Consider the following 27,383-nt stretch of genomic DNA (forward strand, 5'->3'; position numbering starts at 1 on the left):
TGTGTCACACCTTAGAAAACATTGTTTAATAATCTAATGTCATGAAAATAGGTTTCTATGTTATCTTCTATGGTTTTGGCCCATGTAGCACTTACATTAAGATATATAATTAATTCAAGTCAATCATGTATATGGTATGAGAGAGGAGTTCAACTTGCATTTAGATATTTACTTGTCCCAGCAACATTTGTTAAAAAATATTTATTTTTGTCTCATTGAAGTGACTTGGCAAACTTGAAAATCAGTTGATCATGAAGGTATTAATTTTTGGACACTCAATTTTATTGTATTGATGTATATGTCTATCTTTATGCTAGTGCCACAAACCTCATTTTTTTCTTTTACTTTTTTCTTTTTGTTTTGAAAGAAGGTCTTACTCTCTCACCCAGGCAAGAGTGCAGTGGCATGATCATGCTTCACTGCAGCCTCCAACTCCTGGACTCAAGAGATCCTCCCACATCAGCTTCCCGAGTATGAGGAACTACAAGTGTGTGCCACCAAGCCTGGGTAACTTTTTTTTTTTTTTTTTGAGACAGGGTCTCGCTCTGTAGCCAGGTTGAAGTGCAGTGGCGCATTCTCGGCTCACTGCACCTTTGTCTCCTGGGTTCAAGTGATTCTTGTGCCTCAGTCTCCCAAGTAGTTGGGATTACAGACATGCTCCACCACACTCAGCTAGTTTTTGTAGAGATGAGGTTTCACCATATTGGCCAGGATGATCTCAGTCTCCTCACCTCATGATCCACCTGCCCACCTCAGCCTCCCAAAGTGCTGGGATTATGGGCGTGAATCACTGTGTCCAGCCACCTGGCTAATTTTTTCAAAAACTTTTTGGTTTTTGAGACAGTTTCACTCTGTCACCCAAGCTGGAGTGCAGTGGTGTGACCTCCGCTCACTGCAGCCTCCACCTGCTGGGTTCAAGCAATTCTCGTGCCTCAGCCTCCCAAGTAGCTGGGATTACAGGCATGCACCACCACACCCAGCTAATTTTGTATTTTTAGTAGAGATGGTGTTTCACCATGTTGGTCAGGCTGGTATCAAACTCCTGACCTCAGGTGATCTGGTCTCCTCAGCCTCCCACAGTGTTGGAATTACAGGCGTAAGCCACTGCGCCCACCAAAAACTTTTTTGTAGAAAAGGATCTCACTGTATTGCACAGGCTGGTCTCAAACTCTTAACCTCAAGCAATCCTCCCGCCTCAGCCTCCTAAGTAGGTGTGATTACAGGCACAAACCACTGCACCCAGCTAGTACCACTAACATTTTATTACTGTTGCTTTGTAATTATTTTACAATCATAAAGTGCATTTACTGTGCAGACTTTGTTGTTCTTTGTCAAGATTAATTTCTTTGTTCTGGTTCTATTTCATTTACATATCAATTTTATAATCAACATGCAAATTTAGGCAAAAAAATTCGTCTAGAATTTTGATGGGGACTGCATTAAGTCTGTAGATCCATTTGGAAAATAATGCCAATATTGGCAATATTAAGCCTTTCAATCAGTGAATATAAAATGTCTTTTCATTTATTTAGAATTTAGTTATTTTTGTTCAATGAGTTTTACAGTTTTCACTGTACATATCTAACAGTTGCTACTGTGTGTAAATAAAATCAATTTCTCTATATTGACCATGTTTTCTGCAACCTTGATGAACTCATTTTTTATTTCTAATTATGTTTTGTTATAACTCTTAGAATTTTCCATACACAAGACCATGTCATTTGCATAGTTGACTTTCTTTCCAATTCGGATTCTTCATATTTATTTTTCTAGCCTATTTTTCCTAATTACACCCTCTAGTAAAATGTTGAAAATAAAAGTGGCAAGAGTGGAAAACTTTCAAGTAAATTATGATATGTGAATTATTTGTGATTGTCTTTAAGGTGAAGAAAGTTCCTGTCTACTTCTAACTTGCTATATGTTTTTATCGTAAGTTGGTTTTGCATTAAGCAAGTGTTTATTCTTCATTTTTGAGATGATCATGTGGATTTTGTCCTTTATTTTATTAATATAGTGCATGAATACTAATTTCTTTTGTATGTTGAACCAAATTTGTGTTACTGATGTAAACATCCTTGGTCATACTGTATAATTCTTTTTACATGTTACTGATTTGTTTTGCTCATGTTTTTTAAAGATTTTAATATCTATATTCATAATACACATCAATTTATAATATTCTGTTCTTCAAATATCCTTATTAAATTTCTATTTGAGATCAGGGTAAATTTGTCTCATAAAATGCATTGGGAAGTGCTGTCTTTTCCACTTTGTGTCATTTTTAATTTTTTTGAACTATTGGTAATAGATTGGTGTTAATCTTTTAAAAGGTTTGATTGTATGCACCAATAAATCCTAGCAACAAACACATGAACTTGGAAGGGGATCCTTTTCCAACTGAACCTTCCCTTAAGAGCCCAGCCCTGGCCATCATCTAATCTGGATTCCCAGCCCAGAGAAACTGTGAGTAATGTGTGTGGTTTTGAGGCACTAAGTATATGGTAATGCAGAAACTAATAAGTAGTACACCAGATAGTAAATGTAACGTGGCATCCTGGATTGGATCCTAGAACCAAAGGACGAAATTACTGCAAAGCCTAGTAAAATATGTTAGAAATCTGTACTTCAGTTAAAATTTTTGTACCACATACAACTTCTTTGTTTTCCTAATGATACTATGGTTATATTAGATGCTAACATTCCAGATATCTGAAAGATGTATAAAACTCTCTGTACTATCTATGAATATTTCTGTATATCTAAAGTTGTTTCAAATAGTAAAATGTGTAGGTGTTATTTTGGCACAAAAAAAACAAAACATAGACAATAACCTCATGTACAGGAAATGAATGGATATGTAGGGAGGAAAGAGCATCCCACCATTCTGAACACAGGTGCACCTGCTTCAGGAAGACAACATTAAGCTCCAGGGTCTCTAGTCATCTTTCATCATTGCCATCAGACTGCCCATTCCCCACTCACCAATTTGAGTGTTAGTAACCACATCTTCAAAGATAGGTGCTCGTGCCTCACATATTCCAGAAAGCCACAGTTTCAGACTCTATTTTGAAGTGAATCTGCAGGATCCACTAAAAACTTATTGAAAGCCATGACTGCAGGATATCAGAATCCAATATTAAGAAATGTCTATTCAGTGTTTCAACTTCCTCCTGGTTTAGTCTTGGTAGAGTACCAGTGTCCAGGAATTTATCCATTTCTTCCTGGTTTACTGGTTTATGTGCATAGAGCTGTTTGTAGTAATCTCTGATGATAGTTTGTATTTCTGTGGGATCAGTGTGATATCCCCTTTACCTAAAGTAAAATAAAATAAAAAATGTCAGTGACAGGAAATATAAACTGTATTTCTGCATTCAGGAGGGTGTTTTCTATGTACAAGTATTTCTTGTTTTACATGCTCAAAAGGCAGATATACCTTCAAGTCTTTGAGAAAACTGAAAATTGTTATTTTCACTCTACAGAGTGAATCATAAATTACTTGGAACCCTGTAGCCTGTTGACGTTGATATCATAGGATTATATTGTCCCTTGCCAAACCCAAAAGCCGCAAAGTCAATATCATCATGGTCGCAGGTGAGCTGGCTACAAAAAAAAAAAAAAAAGTTTATAAATATGCTAATTTAGCCCAGTCCCTGCTTAGAAAGACACAAAGTTTTTGGCAGGTGAAGTAATATGTTGATATGGTTAGGCTCTGTGTCCTCAAGCAAGTCTCATCTTGAATTGTAATCCTCAGGTGTTAGGTAGAGACCTGGTGGGAAGTGATTGGATTATGGGTGCGGTTCCTCCATGCTGTTCTCATGATAGTGAATTCTCAAGAGATCTGATGGTTTTATAAATGGTAGTTTTCCCTTTGCTGACACACTCTTGCTTGTGGGCTCTCTCACTTCTTCCCCTGCGCCACCCACTCTGTCTCTCTCTCTCTCTCTGTCTCATTCCCTCCTTCCGTCCCTCACTCATCTGCTGCCGTGTAAGATGGGCCTGTTTCCCCTTCCACCATGGTTGCAAGTTTCTGGAGGCCTTCCCAGCCATGTGGAACTGTGAGTCCGTTAAATCTCTTCTCTTTATAAGTTACCCAGTCTCAGATATGTCTTTATAGCAGTTTGAAAACAGACTAATACATATATGTTGTATACAGGTGGAAAAAACTAGATAGAAAAAACAAAAAGACAAGCCATATAAAACTTATGTTCAACCCTCCATGCCATGATCTAAGAGATGGACACGGGCTGAATGAGGATTGTGCATATGTGCTGGCTGCAGAAAGAATCCCACTGCAGGGAGGACTGTCCCCAACCTGCCACCAACAGCTCCCACTTGACAGACCACAGCAATCTGATGGGCAGCACCAGGGTAATGTCCAGGAAACATACTTTAAAAGCCTACAAAGTCATGTGAATGCATATTGCAATCCATAGAGCTCCACAAAATCAGCATGATTACTTTTAAAGTCTGCAATCATATGGTATAGTCTCCACATGAAACCAAAAGCTTCAGTGAGAAAACTAGTTCACACTTAGAGTCTGGAGTGAGAGATACAACTGACCTGGACCATACTTCTCGTGTCTGAGATCAAAATAACAGTTATTTTGGTGCTGTTATTTGACCATATGGGAACCCTTAACTTTTCCATGCTCATCTACCTTCTCTCTGAGACATGAAGAGCCTCATTTGTGTTCCACATCTTAACACATGGAGAGTAATTTTATTTATTTTAAATGGAGATATGTTAATACTTAAATGACTTGGGAAGTCTCCTTTTTTCTTCACTTTGGTATGCATTTTAAAATCTATCAGGATGTATACTGGAATAGTCTACCTTACCAAACTATGGATTACCAAAGAAAAGACCAGAGTGGCAGGCCATAAATGAGGCACAAGAGATCCGGACAAGGAGTGGCCCCTCAAACTGGCAAATCAAAATCAGTCAGGTCTGAGAGCTCAGACTTAACAGGAAAAAGCCAATAGACACACAACTGTATTGACATGATGTTACATGACACAGTGTGGTGCACCAAGTCCCCAAACAAAACCTCCAAAAGCATGGAAGATATGATTTCCCACAGTATACTAAACCACCAGATTTCACACAGATGGGCCTGGCCATAGCAGTTTTCAAAAATATATAATTGCAAACAAGCCAAACTCTTACGTCACATCGTGAGGCAAGTCCCCAACACACTGCACACACTAGCCTGATTAGAAGTTAGGGTTCTTCCTGGAGCCTAAAACTATGGGTGAATTTTTAGTCATAATTCTGAATCATGAACTATGTGAGTTTCTTCTTTACTCAATATATTCAAAAGGAAATGGGGAAACCAATTCCTACGTCCAAGTACCTAAAAGTAGAGTTGAACAAAGTAGCAAGGGAGCATAGCAAAAGGTTTTATGAGGACCACAATGCATCCACATCTGCAGTGGCTCATCATGAGGTGACTTGTAAGTTCATCAGCCTCATGATTTAAAACATAAATGGAAATGAGGGTATGGAGATACACACAAATATTATATGTTGGGAAACTGAGTTTAGAATGAAGCTTACAAAGACCATTACTCATATTTCTAAAATTAAGGCAGGAATTATCAATATAAAGCTTTTTCTAAGTCTTTTTTTTTTTCTTCAGCTTTTATTTTAGTTTCAGGAATACATGTGCAGTTTGCTACCTGAAGAAATTGCATATCACTGGGGTCTGGTGTACAAATGATTTCATCACCAAGATATCAGCATAATACTCAACAGGTAGATTAGTTTTTTGACCATCACCCTCCTCCTATCATCCCTGCTTAACTCGGCACGGGTGTCTGTTGTTCCCATCCTTGAGCCATGTGTACTCAATAAGTCTTTAAAATCTAACACTTCAAGGAAAGCTTCCAGTAGCTCTTTATAATTGTATCTTCCTCCTTAATGGATTTTTAAAAACTTCTTTACACTTAAAACAGACAGGAACACAGCCATGATGATTCAACACTGAGAAGTGGGCAGTCACAGAGAAAACTAGCATATTCCGTTCATGCTCTAGTGCACACAGTCATGTCTTTTCTCAGAGAGGCATCTTGAATCTGACACTGTTGGCCACAAGAGAGTCCTAATGAGGTTGTCCTCATGTACACTCACATAAACTTGGTCTGAAAACCTCCCATTGTCATCTTCAGGTGATAGCATCATCATCAAAACCTGCAGAAGGGATGTCCGGAGGTTGGAAAGATAATCTCACAGAGAGTAGCACAGGAATCCCATCAGAAATGCAGCATCACCAGTGCTTTTGATTGGTACAGATGATGATAATATGGGGTCAATTATTGGCAAGATGAGTTTGCCTCAATGGGAGAAATTTTAGGAAAAAAAAATTTGCCATTGTAGTTTGCCTATGTTTCATCTTATGAAATTGTAAGAATTACATCAGACAAATATCCACATGTATAGAAGTTGAAAAGAGTTGAGCTCTTTTTGAAAAGTTCAGTTTATATGTATGTGGGAGAATTAGGATCATTTGATAAAGATATTCTAGATGTAAGCAACCTTCAGAGCAAGAAGAATGCTGTTTTATGGGTACTTTTCTTCCAAATTGGTATATGGACATTTATTTTCTCAGGTATGACAGCAGTCAGTCTTTGAATTTTAACAGTCTACACAGATAATTTCAGTGACCAATTTTAGTAAAAAGAAATACTTATTTACTTTATTACAATATGTCATCATTTGACTTAATTTCACTTCATATAAAGAACAGCCCTATATTTCATGCAAACTAGGTAGACAGTGGCGTTTATGCAGTGAAGAAGAGAGGAGAAATGTTTCTCAAATGGGGGCTAGTGGAGGGATAGCAGTGGGTGGGGAGATTGGGGAAGGATAATATTAGGAGAAATAATGTGGGTGATAGGGGAATGGAGGCAGCAAACCACCATAGCATGTGTATACTATATAACAATTCTGCAAGATCTACACATCTACCCCAGAACTTAAAGTAAAATAAGAAATAAAAAAACAAGAATTTCTAGGGAAACAAATAGAGGTAAAAGTTTCGTTGGTTTCTTCTTCTTTGGTGATAATTTTGTTCTGCTCTTTTACATAGAAAGCTTTACTGTTTTTGTTTGTTTTTGTTTCTTGTTTGTTTTTTGTTTTTTGAGACAGAGTCTCATTCTGTTACCCAGGCTGAGTTCAGTGGCATGATCACAGTTCACTGCAGTCCCAACCTCTCAGTACTCAAGCAGTCCTGCTGCCTCAGGCTTCTGAGTAGCTGGGACTACAGATGCACAGTATGACACCTAACTAATTTTTGATGTTTTGTGGAGATGGGGTCTTACCTTTTTTCCCACACTGGTCTTGAACTCCTGGATGCAAGTGGTACTCCCCCAAAGTCCTGGGATTATAGATGTGACCACCATACCTTGCTTCTACTTTAGTTATTTCATAATGTAGTGAGTTTATCAGCCACAACTAACAGGATAACATAGAAAAGTCAGGTTAGTGTTCATATGCGGTAGTTAATCTACTTAAACACATCATTTACTTTATTTCTAAAACCAGGCCATCCCTTTATCCTCAAGCTTGGTGCAAGATCACCGTCATGAACAGCCTGTTGTTTTCCATTCAGGAATAAGATGAAAGGGTGAAGGCCAAGTTCATTCAAGTTACTTGGTTGTACCTTTGCCTTTTGTTTATGTGCTGTTTACCAGGTTTTTATGGAGCAATGACATCACATCCCTGTCAGTATGGATGCTGGCTTTCTCCCATCTTTTTTTTTTTTTTTTTTTTTTTTGAGACAGCATGTCACTCTGTTGGCCAGGCTGGAGTGCAGTGGCTATCTTGGCTCACTGCGACCCCTGTCTCCTGGGCTCAAGCAATTCTCCGGCCCCAGCCTCCCAAGCAGCTGGGATTACAGGCATGTGCCACCATGCCTGGCTAATTTTTGTATTTTTAGTAGAGGCAGTGTTTCACCACATTGGCCAGGCTGGTCTCAAACTCCTTACCTCAGGCAATCCACCTATCTTGGCCTCCCAAAGTGCTGGACTCTCTCCCATCTTTACCATTAGATGTGGAAAATGGCTTGACAAAATTCAGCCACCTTATTCTCCAGACTCTAAGTTCCCTCATCCCAACTCAGTGTGTCTTCCAAAATTTATGCTACAGCACAGCCTGGAAACTCCTAAAGCAGTATTCTAACTTAATAGCAGGTCTCAGACCATTTTTCATATTTCTCACTGCCCTTCACTGATAGAGGTATAGTGTCTGAAATTCATTTTCACTTGTAATTCATCCAGTATTTTTTGCTAATTTTACATGTGACAAGCCATGTCTAATCTCTACTAGTTGTTTCACTTTTCCTGGAATTAGTCATACATTATTCTTCCCCAGTTAAGTGGTTCTACTTGGCCACGTGAAGGTGAGTGATGACAAATGTTAGTCCAGCACAGTAAGGAAGGCAGACAGAGGACCTGGCATTTGTAACATTAAAGAGAAGTTAAGAATTGGTGAAATGTAGTCACTAATAAAGATTTGGAAATATTTATCAAAGGACCCATATTAATAGAGCTAACTCTTGGTGAACAAGATTTTTCTTGGTCTAAGAGGGCAAAACTGTGGAAAGGACAGAAGAGGAGCAAGCTGATGAGGTAGAAGCAGCCTGGTCCATGAAGGGCTCTGTAGTGGATTGAAGTTGGGGAGGCTGGAGAAGAGCATGAGGGGGAATTAGGATTCCTATTCTGTCCTGAGAACAGAAGTGAGAAAAATAACAACCACCACCACAACAACAACAACAAAAAACCAGCTTTATCTTCAAGTTCAAATCCTTTTCATGGAAAGAGAGTTGAAATTTATTAGGAAGTAGACAAGAATATAGGTGAGGAATTAGAGAGATTCATTAATTTAATTGTGGAATTCAACATAAAGCAGAATCTTTGTGTTGCTCTATTATATGTGTGGGGCTCATAGGAGAATAACATAGACTAAGTTTCCCTCTTCTCTGGTATTTCAGTTCAGTGGGCATTGAGAAAACTTAACAAAAACTAAACTGTAGGTGGAAGGGCTGACCCTGGGAGCCCAGAGGACAAGTTTCAGGCCTGGGATGGGGTGGGCAAGGGAGTCCTCCAGGAGGAGGAACATTGGAGGTGATTTTGGAGAGTGAGTAGTGAGTCCAGAAGACAGGGGAGGGAAAGGGAAGAGGAAAGTGTGTCCGTGGCACAGGCCAGGCCATAAGAAAAGGACAGTGAATTGGAAGGACCACTGGGATGAGTAATATATGAGGAGGCAGGAGCAGGAAGGGCAGACCATGGAAGGATGGGGTAATGATCCAGGAGAGACCTTTCTCCTTGGACATACACATGTTCACATGCCTGTGTCTGCATTTCCTCATGATATTTTTGTGTCTCTCAGATTGTAACATGTTACATAAATTCATTCTTTATATCATATGTCCCCTTTTAAATTATATTTGTACTAATTGTTACCTGCGGAAGTTTTTTACTGGTAGATTATTTGTACCTAAACGATTTGCTCTCTTAGTAAACAAATGAAATTACCCATGTACATTTGACTTTGGAAACTAATATAGGTATACCTGCTTCCTTTGGTTTTTGTAATAATATTATATTTATTGTACCCACTCACTTTTAGGTCATATAAGTCTTCATATTTAAAGCAGATTTCATATAGACAACATATATTTGGGTCTTTGATTCACTCAGTCTTTTCACTAGTGCATTTAGAACATTGACATTCAAAATCATTATTTATATAATTGGATTAAAAATCTACCAAGTTTGTCACTATCTTCTAGTTGTTTATTTGCCTTATTTTTTTTTTGTATTTCACTCATTTTCTATCTTTTGTTGTTTTAGATGAGCCTTTTATATGAATTTATCTTCTCTCCTTTCTTAGCATCTCAGCCATACATTTTTTAAAACATTTTTTAGTGGTTAACCTAGACAATAAAAACTTTTATTTTTCATATTCTTAATTGATCTAACAAAACACAGTCTGTTAAAAACAATAGTGGTACCAATGTATTTAAGTATGCTTAAGTATGTGTCATAAATAAATAAGTAAATTTTATATATATATATATATATATATAGAGAGAGAGAGAGAGAGAGAGAGAGAGAGAGAGAGAGAGAGACATGTGTGTATTCTACCATGTAGGTGAAATGAATGACTGCAATGCTACAAGGGATAAGAGAAAATAATTAGGATTATTCTGTTATTATAAGATGTTCACACTACCTGGTAAGTGATAGACTGTTATTTGAAAGGGGGCTTGGATTATTTCGAAGTGTAAATTACAAACTCTAGGGCAGGCTGTTGGTCCAAGAGCCTCAGTTCCTTGCTGTTGAGCAGAGGCTGCATTCAGTTCCTTCCCATATTGGCTTCTGCCTCATGGCAGAATGAGCCATCAAAGCCATCAAGGCAGGGAGCTTGCTAGCAAAAAGAAATCACACTTTGATGTAACATCATTGCCCATGTGATATCCCATCTCCTTGTATTATTCTGTTGTATCAGAGCAAATCACATTTTGTGCCCAAACTCACAAAGAGATGATTACAATAAAAGGTCGTGTTAGTCAGCAGGTGGGGATCATTGGGTACTGTCTTAGGGTATCTGCAATATCAGGTCCTGTCTGATGTGCAACAGTTTCCCAGTATTCAGTTATTTTTCATAAAAGAACTGGTCAGATATCTTGTAGGATGCATAACAATGTGGATTCATCTGATGGCTTCTCGTTATTTGAAGAGAACTATAGATCAATTCGAACACCTTTATCTAAGTTGGAAGACAATAAAAACTGAACAATATATTATTTAGAAATACAAACTTAGCCATAAAAATAATATAGAAAAAAGTGGGGAATGACAGAAAGGAAATTGAAAATAATTGTAACCTTCATGGGGGTAAAAAAGACTGTGGAATTGGGGAGATGAACACTTGAGGCATCAACAATATTGATAATATTCTGTTTATCAAGCTTGGCAGAGAATTTTTAAAGAGAGAAAGAAAACCTTTCTGTTTTGCATTAGCTCTGGATTTAAAGAACAGTTGCATAGTCAATCCAGAGAGTTAATATATAGCTAACACAGAGTTTCCATTATTGTTAACCTCTTATATTAGCAGGGGGCATTTTTCATAATTAACACACCAATAATATGCATTCTCATTCAGTGATATGCCCATATCCACATATTTACCAGATTTATTTTTTCTTTTTTTCATTTAATGTCCATTTTCTGTTCCAGGAACTCTTCCAGAATAACATACTACTTTTTTTCTTTTCTTTTCTTTTTATTTTTTGGCAGGGGGGATAGAGTCTCTGCCTGTCACCAGGCTGGAGTGCGATCTCAGCTCACAGCAACCTTTCCCACCGAGTTCAAGTGATTCTCCTACCTTAGCCTCCTGAGTAGCCACAGGCACCCGCTAGCATGCCTGGCAAATTTTTTGTATTTTAGTTGAGACGAGGTTTCACTATGTTGGCCAGGATGGTCTTGATCTCCTGACCTCATGATCTGCCCGCCTCAGCCTCCCAAAGTGTTGGGATTGCAGGCACAAGCCACTGGACTTGGCCAGCATATCACATTTTGATATCGTGTCTCCTTAGGCTTTCTTTGTGTCAGTTTCTCTGAATTTCCTTGTTTTTGATGACATTGACATCCTCTATTTGTGATTTCTATGATTATTTTTTCTTATAGTCAGACAGGAATTGTGTTTTAGAGAGGAAGACCACAGAGATTAGTGTAATACTCATGACATTATGTCAGAATGCTGTATCACTATTGATACTAATTTGATCACCTAGATTAGGGAGTTTACGTCGCTTTCTCCACTCCACTCTTTCTTCCCCCTTTTCCATGCCATATATTTTGAAGAAAATGTTACTATGCACAGCACATACTTCACAAGTGGAGAATTATGCTCTACCTCCTTTCGGGTAGGACATCTACAAATATAATTTGTATTTTGTTACTACAGACAATTTACCTATTCTCCAGCATTTATTTTATATTTATTTCATTGGAATATATGGAACATTATGCAAATAGTAAATATTTCTTTCCCCTATAATTAAACTAGTTTATTGTATTGCTCAAATTGCTCTAGTGTTGTTCATTAGAAGGTCTTTCAGTTAGCTGCTTTACCACTTTGAAGTACCCACATTATTGCTGTTTGATTTTGTGTAGTTGGTTGTTTGGTTGTGTTGTTTAACTTTTTCTTACTTTCTGGCACTATAAGGTGCTTAAACTGAATAGTGTTGATTTCCTGCCTAACCCTACCATTAACCATTTCTCCAAAAATCCCTAGTTCTTCTTTTGCTGAGTGGCATTAGAAACAAAGCTCTGAGCAGTGGTGTTCTCATTTCTACTAGGGATCTATTAATTTTGTGCTCTGTCATCTAACAAAGTATGTGTGTATGTCACTCATACTCACATATGTATGTGTATTTCTACGTTTCCCCATATGTATCTATGTAGAGTTAAGCATGAATTCTTCCTAATATTTCTAGCACCCATGATCTAATTCAGTACCACATGAATCAATCTCCCCATTCCCACTACTTGTACGTAACCTCCCATATTAACAGTGAGATGGTTGGGCCCCTTTATGTAATCAGTGAGTCCAAAATACATGCAGAGTGGTTGTAGAATTGGTAATTCATACCCCCATGGGAAAGAATATTTCTAACTAAAATAGAGTATTTATGTACCAATGCTTTGACATTTAGCCTAAGAACATCTGTTTTTCTAAATTTCTTGAGTTGGTCCCCTTTCTCCCCACTTCCTGAGATTATTTCATTTATTTGTTATACAGTTATATTATTTTGACTGCCTTCCTCCAGGGGATCTCCCAAACTATTAAATGACTTTCAAAATTCACATATATGTAGGTTTACACTTTGTGATGTAAAATTCTACAGGGTTTGTAAAATAGCAAAAGTAACATACCATTGCAGTATCACAGAAAATTATTTCACTGCACACATACAAATTGTTTCTATTTCACCTATTCAGCCTTCCTCTCTCAAGCCCCCTTTTCTTGAGATACAGTTTCGCTCTTGTTGCCCAGGCTGGAGTGCAATGGCATGATCTTGGCTCACAGCAACCCCTGCCTCCCGGGTTTAAGCAATTCTCCTGCCTCAGCCCCCTGAGTAGCTGGGATTAGAGGTGCCTACCACCATGCTTGGATGATTTTTGTATTTTTAGTAGGGACGGAGTTTCACCATGTTGACCAGGCTGCTCTTGACCTCCTGACCTCAGGTGGTCTGCCTGCCTCGGCCCCCCAAAGTGCTGGGATTACAGGTGTGAGCCACGGCGCCCAACTCAAGCCCCTTTTAACCACTTACCTTTTTCCTACCGTTATAATTATACCTTGTCCACAATGTCATATAAGTGTAATTAATTACACAGTATGTACTTTTTTCAAACTGGCTTCTTTCACTTAAGAATATGCTTTTAAAGATTTGTGGACCAGGCACAGTGGCTCATGGCTGTAATCCCAGCATTTTGGGAGGCTTTGGGTGGGCAGATCACCCAAGTTCAGTAGTTCAAGCCCAGCCTGCCCAACATGGAGAAACCACGGTTTCTACTAAAAATACAAAATTAGCTGTGTGTGGTGGCGCATGTCTGTAATCCCAGCTACTCAGAAGGCTGAGGCAGGAGAGCTGCTTGAACCCGGGAGGCATAAGGCGTAGGTCGCAGTGAGCTGATATTGGGCCATTGCATTCCAGCCTAGGCAACAAGAGCAAAACTACATCTCAAAAAAAAAAAAAAAAAAGATTTGTGAAGTGTATCTCTTGATAATATAGATTCGAATTTTAATAAGTACTAAAGGTTGATTATATTTTCATGTGCTTTTTGGACATTTGTACAGCTTCTTTGGAGAAATGTCTGTTCATACAATTTACTCACATTTAGTTATCATCTTTTCTTTCTTTTTTTTTTTTTTTGAGACGGAGTTTCGCTCTTGTTACCCAGGTTGGAGTGCAATGGCGCGATCTCGGCTCACCGCAACCTCCGCCTCCTGGGTTCAGGCAATTCTCCTGCCTCAGCCTCCTGAGTAGCTGGGATTACAGGCATGCACCACTGTGCCCAGCTAATTTTTTGTATTTTTAGTAGAGACAGGGTTTCACTATGTTGACCTGGATGGTCTCGATCTCTTGACCTCGTGATCCACCCGCCTCGGCCTCCCAAAGTGCTGGGATTACAGGCATGAGCCACCGCGCCTGGTCCCTTTTCTTTGTTTTGTAATAATGGTTTGTATATTCTCAACAATAGACCCCAATCAGCTCTATGATTTGCAAACGTTTCTCCTATGTTTGGGTTATCCTTATGACCCAAACTTAGAATCACAAAAGTTTTAAAATCTAATGAAGTTCAATTTATCTACTTTTTTTCTTTAGTGACTTGTATTTTGGTGTCATAGCTTATCATCCATTGTTTCACCTAAGCCACAAAGATTTATTTCTATGTTCTATGGGATTTGTAGTTCCAGCTTATACACATGAGTCTATGATCTATTTTGAGTCAGTTAACTTTCATGCCAGTATCCACTCGTTCCAGTAATTTTATAGAAAATATTTTCCCAACTGGGCATGCTGGCTCACGACTGTAATCTCAGCACTTTGGGAGGCCAAGGTGGGTGGCTCATGAGGTCGGGAGTTCAGGACCAGCCTGGCCAACATAGTGAAACCCCAGCTCTACTAAAAATACAAAAATATAGCTAGGCGTGGTGGTGGGTACCTGTAATCCCAGCTATTTGGGAGGCTGAGGCAGGAGAATGTCTTTTTTTTTTTTTTTTTTTTTTGAGACGGAGTTTCGCTCGTTACCCAGGCTGGAGTGCAATGGCACGATCACAGCTCACCACAACCTCCGCCTCCTGGGTTCAGGCAATTCTCCTGCCTCAGCCTCCTGAGTAGCTGGGATTACAGGCACGCGCCACCATGCCCAGCTAATTTTTTGTATTAGTAGAGACGGAGTTTCACCATGTTGACCAGGATGGTCTCGATCTCTTGATCTCGTGATCCACCCGCCTCGGCCTTCCAAAGTGCTGGGATTACAGGCTTGAGCCACCGCGCCCGGCCCAGGAGAATCTCTTGAACCTGGCAGATGGAGGTTGTAGTGAGTGGAGATTGTGGCACTGCACTCCAGCCTGGTGACAGAGCAAGGCTCCATCTCAAAAAAAAAAAGAAAAGAAAAGAAAATATTTTCCATACTAAATTATCTTGGCAGCCATAGGGCCCAGCCCTATGGGGTTCTGTGAGCCCCTCCCTGCTGGTGCAGAGATGAGAAACTGTAGAAATAAAAGACACAGTCAGAGATAGAGAAAAGAGAGTTTGGACTCAGGGGTTCACTGCCAACCAAAGTGTGGAGACCTGCAGTGGCACCGTGTGCCTGGACACTCTGACTTTTATTGAGTACAAAGCAGTGGGCAGGGAAGGTAGGATGAGGTAATGGTGGTCAGTGATAGGGTCAGGTAAATCATGTGTCATGAAGATAGAGGGCCCAAGACTTTCAAGTAGCTGAGGCAAGGAGAAAACCTAATGCATCAGTGCTCTGTTTATATGGTTAATTGCATTTATTGACACAAATGCTGAATCATCCTTGCAACCCTGAATGAAACCCACTTAATTGTGGTGAATTATCTTGTAGATGTGCTGTCGGATTTGGTTTGCTGGTATTTTGTTGAGGATTTTAGCATCTGTGGTCATCAGAGGCAGTGGCCTGTAATTTTCTTTTTTTGTTTTGTTCTTTTCTGCCTTTGGTATCAGGGTGATACTCACTATAAAGAATGATTTGGGGCTGGGTGCAGTGGCTCATGCCTGTAATCTCAGGACTTTGGGAGGCCAAGGGAGGCAAATCATGGGGTTAAGAGATCAAGATCATCCTGGTCAACATAGTGAAATCCCATTTCTACTGAAAATATAAAAAATTACCTGGGCATGGTGGTGCACTTCCTAGCTATTTGGGAGGCTGAGGCAGGAGAATCGCTTGAACCCGGGAGGCGGAGGTTGCAGTGAGCCGAGATTGTGCCACTGCACTCCAGCCTGGCAACAGAGCAAGACTGTCTCAAAAAAAAAATGACTTGGAAGGCCGGGCGCGGTGGCTCAAGCCTGTAATCCCAGCACTTTGGGAGGCCGAGGCGGGTGGATCACGAGGTCAAGAGATCGAGACCATCTGGTCAACATGGTGAAACCCCGTCTCTACTAATACAAAAAATTAGCTGGGCACGGTGGCGCGTGTCTGTAATCCCAGCTACTCAGGAGGCTGAGGCAGGAGAATTGCCTGAACCCAGGAGGCGGAGGTTGCGGTGAGCCAAGATCGCGCCATTGCACTCCAGCCTGGGTATCAAGAGCGAAACTCCGTCTCAAAAAAAAAAAAAAAAAATGACTTGGAGATGATTCACTCCCTCTTCATCTTTTAGAATACTTTCAGTAGAATTGATATCAGTTTTTCCTTAAACATCTGGTAGCATTTGTCTGTGTCTCTGTCCTGTCCTGGGCTTTTTTGTTGGACGACTACTTATTATTGATTTAATATCACTACTGATTGGTGGTTTTTTCAGGATATGATTTCTTCCTGATTTAACCTTGGCGGGGTGGTTGTATGTTTTTAGGAATTTGTTTATTTCTTCTAAATATTCTACTTTGTGTGCATAGAGGTATCAATACTAGTCTCAGATAATGTTTTGTATTTCTGTGGTATCAATTGTAATGTCTCCATTTTCATTTCTCATTGAGCTTATTTGAATCATCTGTCTTTTCTCAGTTAATCTAACTAGTAGTCTGTCAAAGTTGTTTATCTTTTCAGATAACCAGCTTTTCATTTCATTGATCTTTGGTATTATTTTGGGGGCTTCAGTTTTATTAATTCTGCTCTGATCTTTGTTACTACTTTTCTTGTGATAGTTTTGGATTTGGTTTGTTCTTGTTTTATAGTTCTTTGACTTGTGATGTTAGGATGTCAATTTATGATCTTTATGACTTTCTGACGTAGACATTTAGCACTATAAACTTCCCTCTCAGTACTGCTTTTGTTGTATCCCAGATGTTTTGTGTCACTGTAATAATTAATTGAAAAAATAAAATTTCCATCAGGTTGCCTAATTTCCATGTATTCATATACTTTCAAGAGTTCTTCTTGGAATTAATTTCTAGTTTTGTTTCACTGTAGCCTGAGAAGATATTTGATGTGATCTCATCATATCAAGGAATGTCTGCAAGGGATCCAGTGATGTTAAAGACACAAGGGTTGGAGGTCCCTGAGCAGAACAAAGTCCCACAGTGAGTGCATACCCAGTATGGTGTCCACTACTACAGCTAAGTTCCAGGGGAGAAAGGAAGGGACCCTATGTGAGCTGGTAGCTCAGTGTATACCCTGGAAAAGCCCTCAAATTGCAGCCCACTCCAGTATTTGGGCCCACGAAGGCAAAGAAGCTCTCCTTGAGTTCAGATGCCAAAAGTCTGCTGCAGGGACTAGAGAGGCTGAAAGCACTTACCCTTTCCACAGAAGACTCATTCTCTCAGGGTGTGATTTCTGCCAGCTTTTTGTTTCTTTCTTTTTTTGTGTCATGGATTCCTCCAGGGAACTTTGTGATAGGCTCTAGTACATTTGATCTATGATTATTCACTTGTAATGTTGGTTTTAGTTCTGAGGAGAATTGATGACTGACATCTCTAGTTGGCCATCTGGAGAAGCTCTCTAATGCCTTAGGGCATGGACTGGTCCATGGGACGTACAGCGGCTTAGGCTTCACTCTTAGCTCCAGAGTAGGTAATGTTGGGTAGAGCTGGAGTAGGCTGACATTTCCTTTTGTCTCTGGCAGCAGGTGCAAGCACCAGCTCTGATGGGGTTGGCAGAGGACTGGCATAGACACTGTTAAGATTTTGTTGGTTATAAATATTACTGGAGTGTATTTCTCAACTGTCAGCTATAGTAGTAATGTACTGGGTACATGAGCAGGTACAAGGCCCCCTTGTAGCTGAGGTTGTGTGAGCAATGGTATTAGCTGAGGTCAAGCAAAAGTTTTCTCCTTCTCAAGCACTGTGCTACTGTGCCAACAGATGTTGTAATGGCTGTAATTGTGTTGGTTGATCTCTGGCTAGGAGATGGCACTTGCAGGAGAGAGCCAGCTGCAGTCACGGTACTGGGATTTATGCTGAGCCGTTGTTACCCAGGGCAAGTAATCAGGTGATGGGCAGAGACCTATCACCTAAAAGTCCCTGTTCCTGATCTGCTACCAGGGCAGGTAGAGGGGCAAAGCTAGGTCAGGAAAGTCCTTACTTCTGCTCCCCATATGTGGGCACAAGCAGCAGTTTCAGTAAGGGTTGGTGGACAGTTCTCTGGCCACTGGGATAGTTCCAGTGAGAAGCAGGACCTCCTGTGCTTCAAAAGAGTCTGCATGGGGAAAGAGGGCCAGACAATAGATGGCAGGTAGACTGGCCTAGCTCCCCATGCCCTTTACACAGCAGGTTTCATCCATGCATGCAGATTTCTGCTGATGAAAAGCCGCAACAGTCAGCTAGGTCCCAGACAATCCATGTTCAGAACACAAACCCACCCCAGGTCACGAGACCTTTAAGTGGAGACTGAAAATGAAATAGTGGCTCTCAGGCCACACCCCTCTTGATTTGGCACGTGGAGCAGTAGTAACCAGCTCCTATGGTCCTGTCAAGAGAGTGCTTCCTACTTGTCCTTTGGTTCTGGAACTGGAGGATTCATACTCCACTCAATATTAAATTGCATTTCTCAGTTGGGAGCTTCTCCCAACATGTGACCACTGCCTAGATTGCCTGGCTGATTTCTGCAAGGTCGCCTATGAATTAGGATTTAGAATATCTTCCTTCTTTCCCTGCTGGGGTCTGGGAATGCACACACAGCACATCCAGGTACCACTCCTTCTTTCATGCTCCCCTCTTGTCTAAGTCAGCTCCAGTGTTGGGTAGAGTGAAGATAGTCTCTCCCTTTCACATTCTGAAGACTCAGTTCCTCATCTGCTACTTGGGGCAAATTGCTGCCTGTCTCTCCTTTCGATTTTTCTGTTGAGTTCCTGTGTTTGTTGGATAAAAATTCACAGTGTAAATCTTTACATACTATTTTGCTGTTTCCAAGCATGTGGGGCACACTCACAAAGCCTCCAATCTACCATCTTGGGGGAAAAAAAAAACAAAACATGCTCCACATTATGAGTAGAGTGTCTACCAAAGTTTTTGGAACTCTCACCCTGAACATGTGTCTATTCTTCTCCAATTATAGTTATTTTGTGCAGTCATTTTTATGTCAGTGCACAAACATGAATATTTATTTTACTCTTTACATCTAGTACTTCATTTATTTGATTGTTCAAATTTTTCCATTGTTGGCTATTGGAAGGTCTTTTCTTTGGATCCTCTGTCATTTTGAAACACCACCATAATTAAGTTTTGATATTGTTATGTGGTTGGTTAGTTGTTTGCATTTTATTGTCTTCTGAACTACTAGGTGCTCAGCCTAATTGTGTTAATTCCCTTGCAAACCTAGTATTAGCCATTTTTTTCAGAGTCCTAGTTATTTTTATTGGAAAATTTAATTAGAAATGGAGATCTTGGACCTGGGTGTATTCAGTGCTCCTGGGGCATCTCTATTGAGTCCTGAACTTGTCTGCTGACAGAGTAAAGTCCACACTCCTACTCCCCATGTATGGGGATACACATATTCATATATGTGTGTATGTGTTTGTGTGTATATACACACAGATACACATATATGTATAAATATTTTATCATGTATCTGTACATATCTTTATTGAATTAAACATGAATTCCTAATAATGCTGCAGCTCCAGTATTGGATCTAATCCAGTACTATATGAATCAGTGTACCTGTTACCACTCACTTGTATGTAGCCTACCACTTTTACAGTGATAAAGATGGTTCTGTTACTTAATCACTTAATCCAAAAGACATGTATAGTGGTTTCAGAATTGGAAATGTACACTGCCCTGAGAATGAACTCTACCAACTAAAGTACTTATGGATGAATCTTCACTCTTTAGATTCAGAATATCCACTTATTTGCTAAGTTACTTGGGTCAGTTGCTATTTCCCCACTCCCTTCTGTGAGGTTATTTCACTGAAGTGTACAGTTTTATTATGCCTGTTGTCCCATGCTATCTGCTACCTACTGTATAAGGTTTTTAATTTGCTTATTTATATTATAAAGTTACTTAACATTTGTAAGATATAATTATGTATTTATCATTACAGTATGATACCAGTATATTTTCACTTCCCAGAGGAAATCTGCAGTACCTCACCAGTTTGAACTGCCTCTCTTCTGAGCCCCCAGTAAATACCAAATATTTGTCTCTATATTTTTTCACTTTCCAGGGTGTCACATAACTGGAATCATACACAGTATTTCACCTTTTTTAATTTGCTTTTTTTTCTTGCAGTATGTCTACCCTTTAGATTTGTAAAATGTATCTCATGGTTGTTTAGATTTACATTTCCTTATGACAAAAGACTTTAGGCCTTGCGTCCTGTGCTTAGTGGACATGACTATAGCATCTTTGGGGAAATGTCTATTCAAATAATTTACCAAGTTGATTGTGATATTTGCCTTTTTATCTTTGAGTTGTAAGTTTTTTGTGTGTATTTTGTGGATAGTAGACCCTTTTATGCTATATGATTGTGAATATTTTCTTCTACTTTAGCTGTCATATCGTAGAAATAAGAGAAATTATTGTTTAACCTAAGAACACAAATATGTATTTCTATATTCTATACATATTCTGTATTTCTATATTCTATATTTCTTTTTTTTTTTTTTTGAGACGGAGTTTCGCTCTTGATACCCAGGCTGGAGCGCAATGGCGCGATCTCGGCTCACCGCAATCTCCGCCTCCTGGGTTCAGGCAATTCTCCTGCCTCAGCCTCCTGAGTAACTGGGATTACAGGCACGCGCCGCCGTGCCCAGCTAATTTTTTGTATTAGTAGAGACGGGGTTTCACCATGTTGACCAGGATGGTCTCGATCTCTTGACCTCGTGATCCACCCGCCTCGGCCTCCCAAAGTGCTGGGATTACAGACTTGAGCCACCGCGCCCGGCCTATATTCTATATTTCTATATTCTATTGTCTAACCTAAGAACACAAACACGTATTTCTGTATTTCTATATTCTAGATTTGGTCTCTTTAGCTCTTGTATTTGGGTACATGATCATTTTGAGCCAATTATGTGTATGTTATGAGAGAGAAGTTCAATTTGCTTATGGATATTCAATTGTCCTAACAACATTTAATGTGAAAATATTTTCCATATTGATTTGACTTGGTAACCTTGTAAAATTATTTGATTATAAAGGTAAAGGTTAATTTTTGGACATTCAATTCCATTGTATTCCTTTGATTTGTATATTAATTTGTTTTCACTCTGCTATAAATAACTACCTGAGGCTGGGTAATTAAAAAAAAGGTTTATTTGACTCACAGTTCCACATACTTGGGGAGGCCTCAGGAAACTTAAAACATGGCAGAAGATGAAGGGGAAGCAAAGCACATCTTACATGGTGGCAGAAGAGAGAAAGCCAACGAGTAACTGCCACACACTTTAAACCATCAGATCTTGTGAGAACTCACTGTCATGAGAACAGCAAGGGGGAAGTTCACTCCCATGATTCAGTTAACTCCCATCAAGTCCCTCCCCTGACACAAAGGTATTACAATTTGAGATGAGATTTGGGTGGGGACACAGAGCCACACCATATCAATCTGTATGTCTTTGTTTATACTAATACTACAAATCTTTATTTTGATTGCTTTGTAATAACTATTGAAATTAGGATATATGAGTCTATTGTGAACTCTGCTTTTCATTTGAAATTTCTTTTGGCTGCTTTGCATTATATTGTATTGCATTACACCTGAATTTTAAAATCAGCTTGCCCAGTTAGAAAAAAAATGTTACCTCACATGTTTATAGGGATTGTAATATATCTGTATGTCAATTTGGAAAATGTTGACACTTAGTAATATTAAACTTGTGTTTACTTTTCTAGGCTAATTAACCTATCTACATCCTCCACTACAATGTTGAAAGCAAGTGTGAGGAGTGAACATCCTTGTCTTTTTTACAGTCTTGGAGAAAGTATTGAGCCTTTTAGATAAATTATGATGACATGTGAGTATATAACATATGATGACATGGATGTCCTTTAAAGAAAGTTTCCTTATTGGCATATTTGCTCTGTATTGTTATCATGAATAGATTTTTGACTTGTCAAGTGCTTTTACTGCATCTTTTAGATGATCATGTTGCTTTCATTTTTGATTTTATTAATATAGGGCATGACACTAATTATTTTATATGTTGAACCAAATTTGTATTCCTGAGACAAATACCTTTGGTGATGGTGTATAATTCTTTTTACGTTTGCTGATTTGTTTTGTTAGCATTTTCTTGAGGATGTTTGCTTTTACATTTACAAAACATATTGGTCTTATTTTTTTTCCTTGAAATGACTTGCTTTAGTTGTAGTATTAATATAAACTGATTGAGTATACATTGAGAAGTGATCGCTCCTCCACTTATTTTGTAGTGTAAGTTATATGAAGAATTTGTGATAGATTGTTATTAATTATTTAAAGGTTGGGAATAATTCACCAATGAAGGGATCTCAACTAACACAGGGCATTGACCCCTAACAACAATCACATGAGGTTGGAAGAGGATCCTTCCCCAGCTGAACCTTCACTTGAGATCTCATCCTTGGCCATCATCTGTATCTGGATTCATGATCCAGAGAAACTGTGAGTAATGCGTGTGTGGTTTAGAGCCACTTAATGTGTGATACTTTATTACACGACAATAAATAATATACCTGACAGTAAATGCAGTATATCCTCTACAGAAAAATGACATTACTGCAAAGCCTAGTCAAATATGGAAGAAGTCTATGCTTCAATAAATAGTTTTGTACCAATTATTTATTAAAAATAATTTTATAAATATATAAAAATTATTAAAAAATTTATAAATAACTGGTAGAAAACTATTGAAGCATAGACTTTTTATATTTATATTTATAGAAATAATTGGTATAAAACTATTTATTAAAGCATAGATTTTTTCCATATTTTACTAGATTCATGGTTATGTAAGATGTTACACTGCTGGTAACTCAAGGATATACAGAACTCTTTGTACTATCTGTGCATCTTTTTGTATACTTAAAACTATTTCATGGAAAAATCTTCTTTAAAAAGGTATCAAATCTTCTTTAAAAAAGTATTTTTTTTTTTTGAGATGGTATTTCGCTCTTGTTGCCCAGGCTGGAGTACAATGGTGCAATCTCGGCTCACTGCAACTGTCACCTCCTGGGTTCAAGCGATTCTCCTGCCTCAGCTTCCCAAGTAGCTGGGACTACAGGTGCGCACCACCACGCCCAGCCAATTTTTTTTTGAATTTTTAGTAGAAACGGGGTTTCACCATGTTGACCAGGATGGTCTTGATCTCCTGACCCCATAATCTGCCTGTCACAGCCTCCCAAAGTGCTGGGATTACAGGCATGAGCCACCACACCCAGCCAAAAATATCACTTTGATACAAAAGAATTCCAAAACATGAACAGAATACCTTTGGCTTAGAAGATGAAAGGGCATGTAAAGAGAGAATAGTAAAGCAAAGCGTCTTTCTTTTTTTTTTTAGGTGAAGTCTCACTCTGTTGCCCAGGCTGGAGTGCGGTGGTGCGATCTTGGCTCACTGCAACCTCTGCCTCCCAGGTTCAAGCAGTTCTCTGCCTCAGCCTCACAAGTAGCTGGGATTATAGGAACCCACCACCATGCCCAGCTAATTTTTGTATTTTTAATAGAGACAGGATTTCACCATCTTGGCCAAGCTGGTCTTGAATTCCTGACCTCGTGATCCATCCGCCTTGGTCTCCCACAGTGCAGGATTACAGGCATGAGCCACCATGCCCAGCCGCATCTTTCCATATCTATATACCAACTTGAACACAGGTACAATCTTCCTGCTTCAGGAAGATTCCTTCAAGTTTCCAGGGACTCTCATTCTCTTTCATCTTCCTCATCATATTTCACATTTTTCAGTCACCAGTTTAACATCAGTAACCAGTTTTTCAGAAGTAGGTGTTCATGCCTCAAATAGAAAGCCTCGTTTCCAGATATCATTTAGCAGAACTTGAACAAACAGACTAGAATTTATTCAGAGCTTGCAGTGAGGAGTGCCTTAATGCCAACATGACCATGTTGAGAACAGCACATCCTCTTGTGAATGAAGCATTCATACAGAATAAGTTGTTGAGACTCAGTAACATATGTCTACTGTACAAGTAAGGTAATAATCAATATAATATTCTAAAATTCTTTTCAGGACATGAGGGACATTTGTTAAAGATTTATGAGATGTGAGCAACCAATAGCATGTGAACACTGATATTTTACAAGTACTCTAAATCAGTAGATGGGCATTTGATTTGCCAATTAGGGCTGCAGTCAGGGTCTCTGGGCTTCAATGCTATACACAAAGAATTTAAATGACAGATTTTGGTAACAACAATAACAACCCCTCTTCTATTATATTGCGGCCTGACACCATTTAACTTTATTTCACTGCATATAAAGACCAACTCTATACTCCATGCAAACTAAACAGTGGAATTTGTATAGTGAAGAACAAAGACAAACTTTTTTCCAAATTTAAAGGAAACTGGAGGTTTTATAGGGAAACAAATAGAGGTAAAATATTTTTGTTTAATTCTTACTTTAAAGATAATTGTGTTCTGCTCTTTTAAATCCAAAGCTCTACTTTCATTATTTTATAATATAGTGAGTTTATCAGCCACATATATGAAAATAATATAGGAAAGGTAGTTTTGTGTCAACATGGGTGGTTTATTCACCTTATACACATTATTTGCTTCACCTCTAATACTTACTTCTTAGCCTTTGTTTTGGTGCAAGATTTAAAGGCCTCAGTCTCCATGCAATATTAAATACTCATTCAGGTGACTTTTCTTTGTGCTTCACCTTTATTTCTGAATTGCTCCTGTACTTTTGTGATCCATACAGTGAGTAACGATGGCAACAGCAGTTCTGCCTGTATGGATACTGGCATGGATGTTGTCTGCCATTCTTACCACTGGATGTGGAGAATGGCTTCATAAAATTTAGCCAATCTGTTCTCATCTCTCAGTTCCATCTTCTCAACTCAGAGCGTCTTCCAAAGTCCATGCCACACCACAGCCTGGTAATTCTTCCAAAGCACTGTCTTCAGGCAAAAGTGGGGTTCCTGTTGCTGTCTCTCTGTCTCAGGTATCATTGTGCTTCATTGTTTGATAAAAATCTGTCTTACAAACCATTATTCTATACACTTTGCCCCTTTTTTTATTTGTTTATAAACGTGGTATGGCATGTTTAGTCCTCAGGGGGAGGGTATTAGAATAGGGTTTTGCATATCTAGAGATGTGGATCACTGGGACGCATCTTAGGACCTGTCTGCCATATCAGATGCTGTCCAATCTGCATCATTTTCTCAGTCTTTACTTATTTTGCTGACCTCAACCCTTGTGAAAAGAACTTCTTGGGTATTTTGCAGAATATATCACAATATGGATTTGTTATATTTTTCATAATTTGACTAAGATTATTCATTAATATATATGCATACTTAACTAACTTTGAAGAAAAAAAACCTAAACAATATATTATTTAGAGATACACATTTAGAAAATGATAAGAATGTAGTCATGATAAAAAAAGGAATTCAACATCATAGTAACATTCTGCAGGGTAAAAGAGAGAATGGAACTGGGGAGATACATACATGGCATATTGGTGTATCAACAGTATGGATAACATTCTGTCATCTTGTGAGTAGATTAAGAAAAACAGAAAATAACTTTTCTATCCTAGAATAATTTTAAGTTTACAGAACACTTGGAAGTCAGTACAGAGAGTTTATATATATACATACACACACATATCCAACACATGGTTTTCCTTATTGTTCACTTCTTACATTAGTGTGGATATTTTTCACAATTATCACACCAATATTATGCAATTTCATTCACTAACAACTGTACATCAGTTGTTCACTGATTTAATATTTAATTTAGTATCCATTTTCTGTTCCAGAATCGTATCCAGGATACTATATCACATTTAGATATCATGCCTCTTTGTGCTCCTTTAAACAATGCCAGTTTTTCAGGACTTTTTGTTTTTTGTGATATTTATCCACATTTGGGATTCATTATTTATGTTTTCCTCATGATAAGACTGATGTAGGTTTAGCTAAGGAAGACCACAGATGGTAAGTTCTACCCCAAGGGGAAGTACTATTGACATGCTTTGAAATTAATGACATTAGGTTGATCACCTGTATGAGGTAGTTTAGGTCTTTTTCCCAATATAAAATAAATCTATTTCTTGGTCAGGCATGGTGGCTCACACATGTAACCCCAGCACTTTGGAAGGCCAAGGTGGGTAGATCACAAGGTCAGGAGTTCAAGACCAGCCTGGCCAAGATAGTGAAATCCCATCTCTACTAAAAACACAAAAATTGGCTGGGCATGGTTGCAGGCACCTGTAATCCCAGCTACTTAGGAGTCTGAGGCAGAGAATTGTTTGAACCTGGAAGGCAGAGGTTGCAGTGAGCCCAAATCATGCCACTGCACTCCAGCCTGGGCAACAGAGCAAGATTCTGTCTCAGAAATAATAATAATAATAATCTGATTTCCCTTTACCATGTTGCCCTTTTTTTTTTAAGTCACTAAATATAAAACATACTTAACAAGTGGGAAATTATGCTTCAACTTTTTATGGCAGTACTTGTAGGCATGTTTATTTTCCACAGGCAATTTTTCTGTTCTCCATAATGCATTACATATTTATTTAATCATTTGACTCTTATAGGATATTATATAAAATTGTATAATTTATTGTGTGCTATACTAATTTATATATTTTATTGCTCATGGCTTCATTGTTGGTCTTTGGAAGGTCTTTCCTTGGCTCCTATAAAATTTGAAATTACATCATGCTGTTTGATTTTGTTTGTTTGTTTGATTTTATTGTTCTTTAACATATTTTACTTGCTAGAATTTTAAGGTGTTCCAGGCTTATTGTGTTGTTTTTTTGCCCAATCCACATATTAAGCATTTTTCATGGAATCTTAGTTGCTTGTTTTGGTGAATGGTATTAGAAACAAAGGTTTGGGTAGTGTGTGCTCTCATTCCCACTTTCATAGTGAGACAGTTTGTCTTCTCTGTGTAATCATTGAGTCCCAAAATACTTGCATAGTGGTTTCAGAATTGGTAGTGGATAATGACTATACCAACTGAGTAAGATGCTCATGCAAATCACTTGCTCTTTAGGCTAGAATCTCT

At 38.7% G+C, this 27,383-nt stretch overlaps 1 protein-coding gene across 8 annotated transcripts in view; it reads left to right on the forward strand.

Moving 5' to 3' along the window:
• The first annotated feature begins 22,037 nt into the window (after positions 1 to 22,037).
• SNURF (SNRPN upstream open reading frame) overlaps positions 22,038 to 27,383 on the forward strand; it is a 267,460-nt gene continuing 262,114 nt past the window's right edge. For all 8 annotated transcript variants that reach the window (XR_010339204.1, XR_010339200.1, XR_010339202.1 and 5 more), the window contains exons 1-2: positions 22,038 to 22,153; positions 22,621 to 22,782. The gene's annotated coding sequence lies outside the window, so the exon portion shown is untranslated. The remainder of the gene's footprint in view (positions 22,154 to 22,620; positions 22,783 to 27,383) is intronic.

This window comes from Aotus nancymaae, unplaced genomic scaffold (assembly GCF_030222135.1).
Source record: "Aotus nancymaae isolate 86718 unplaced genomic scaffold, 86718_ANA_hifiasm-v0.15.2.pri h1tg000075l, whole genome shotgun sequence".
NCBI classification, from domain to species: domain Eukaryota; kingdom Metazoa; phylum Chordata; class Mammalia; order Primates; family Aotidae; genus Aotus; species Aotus nancymaae.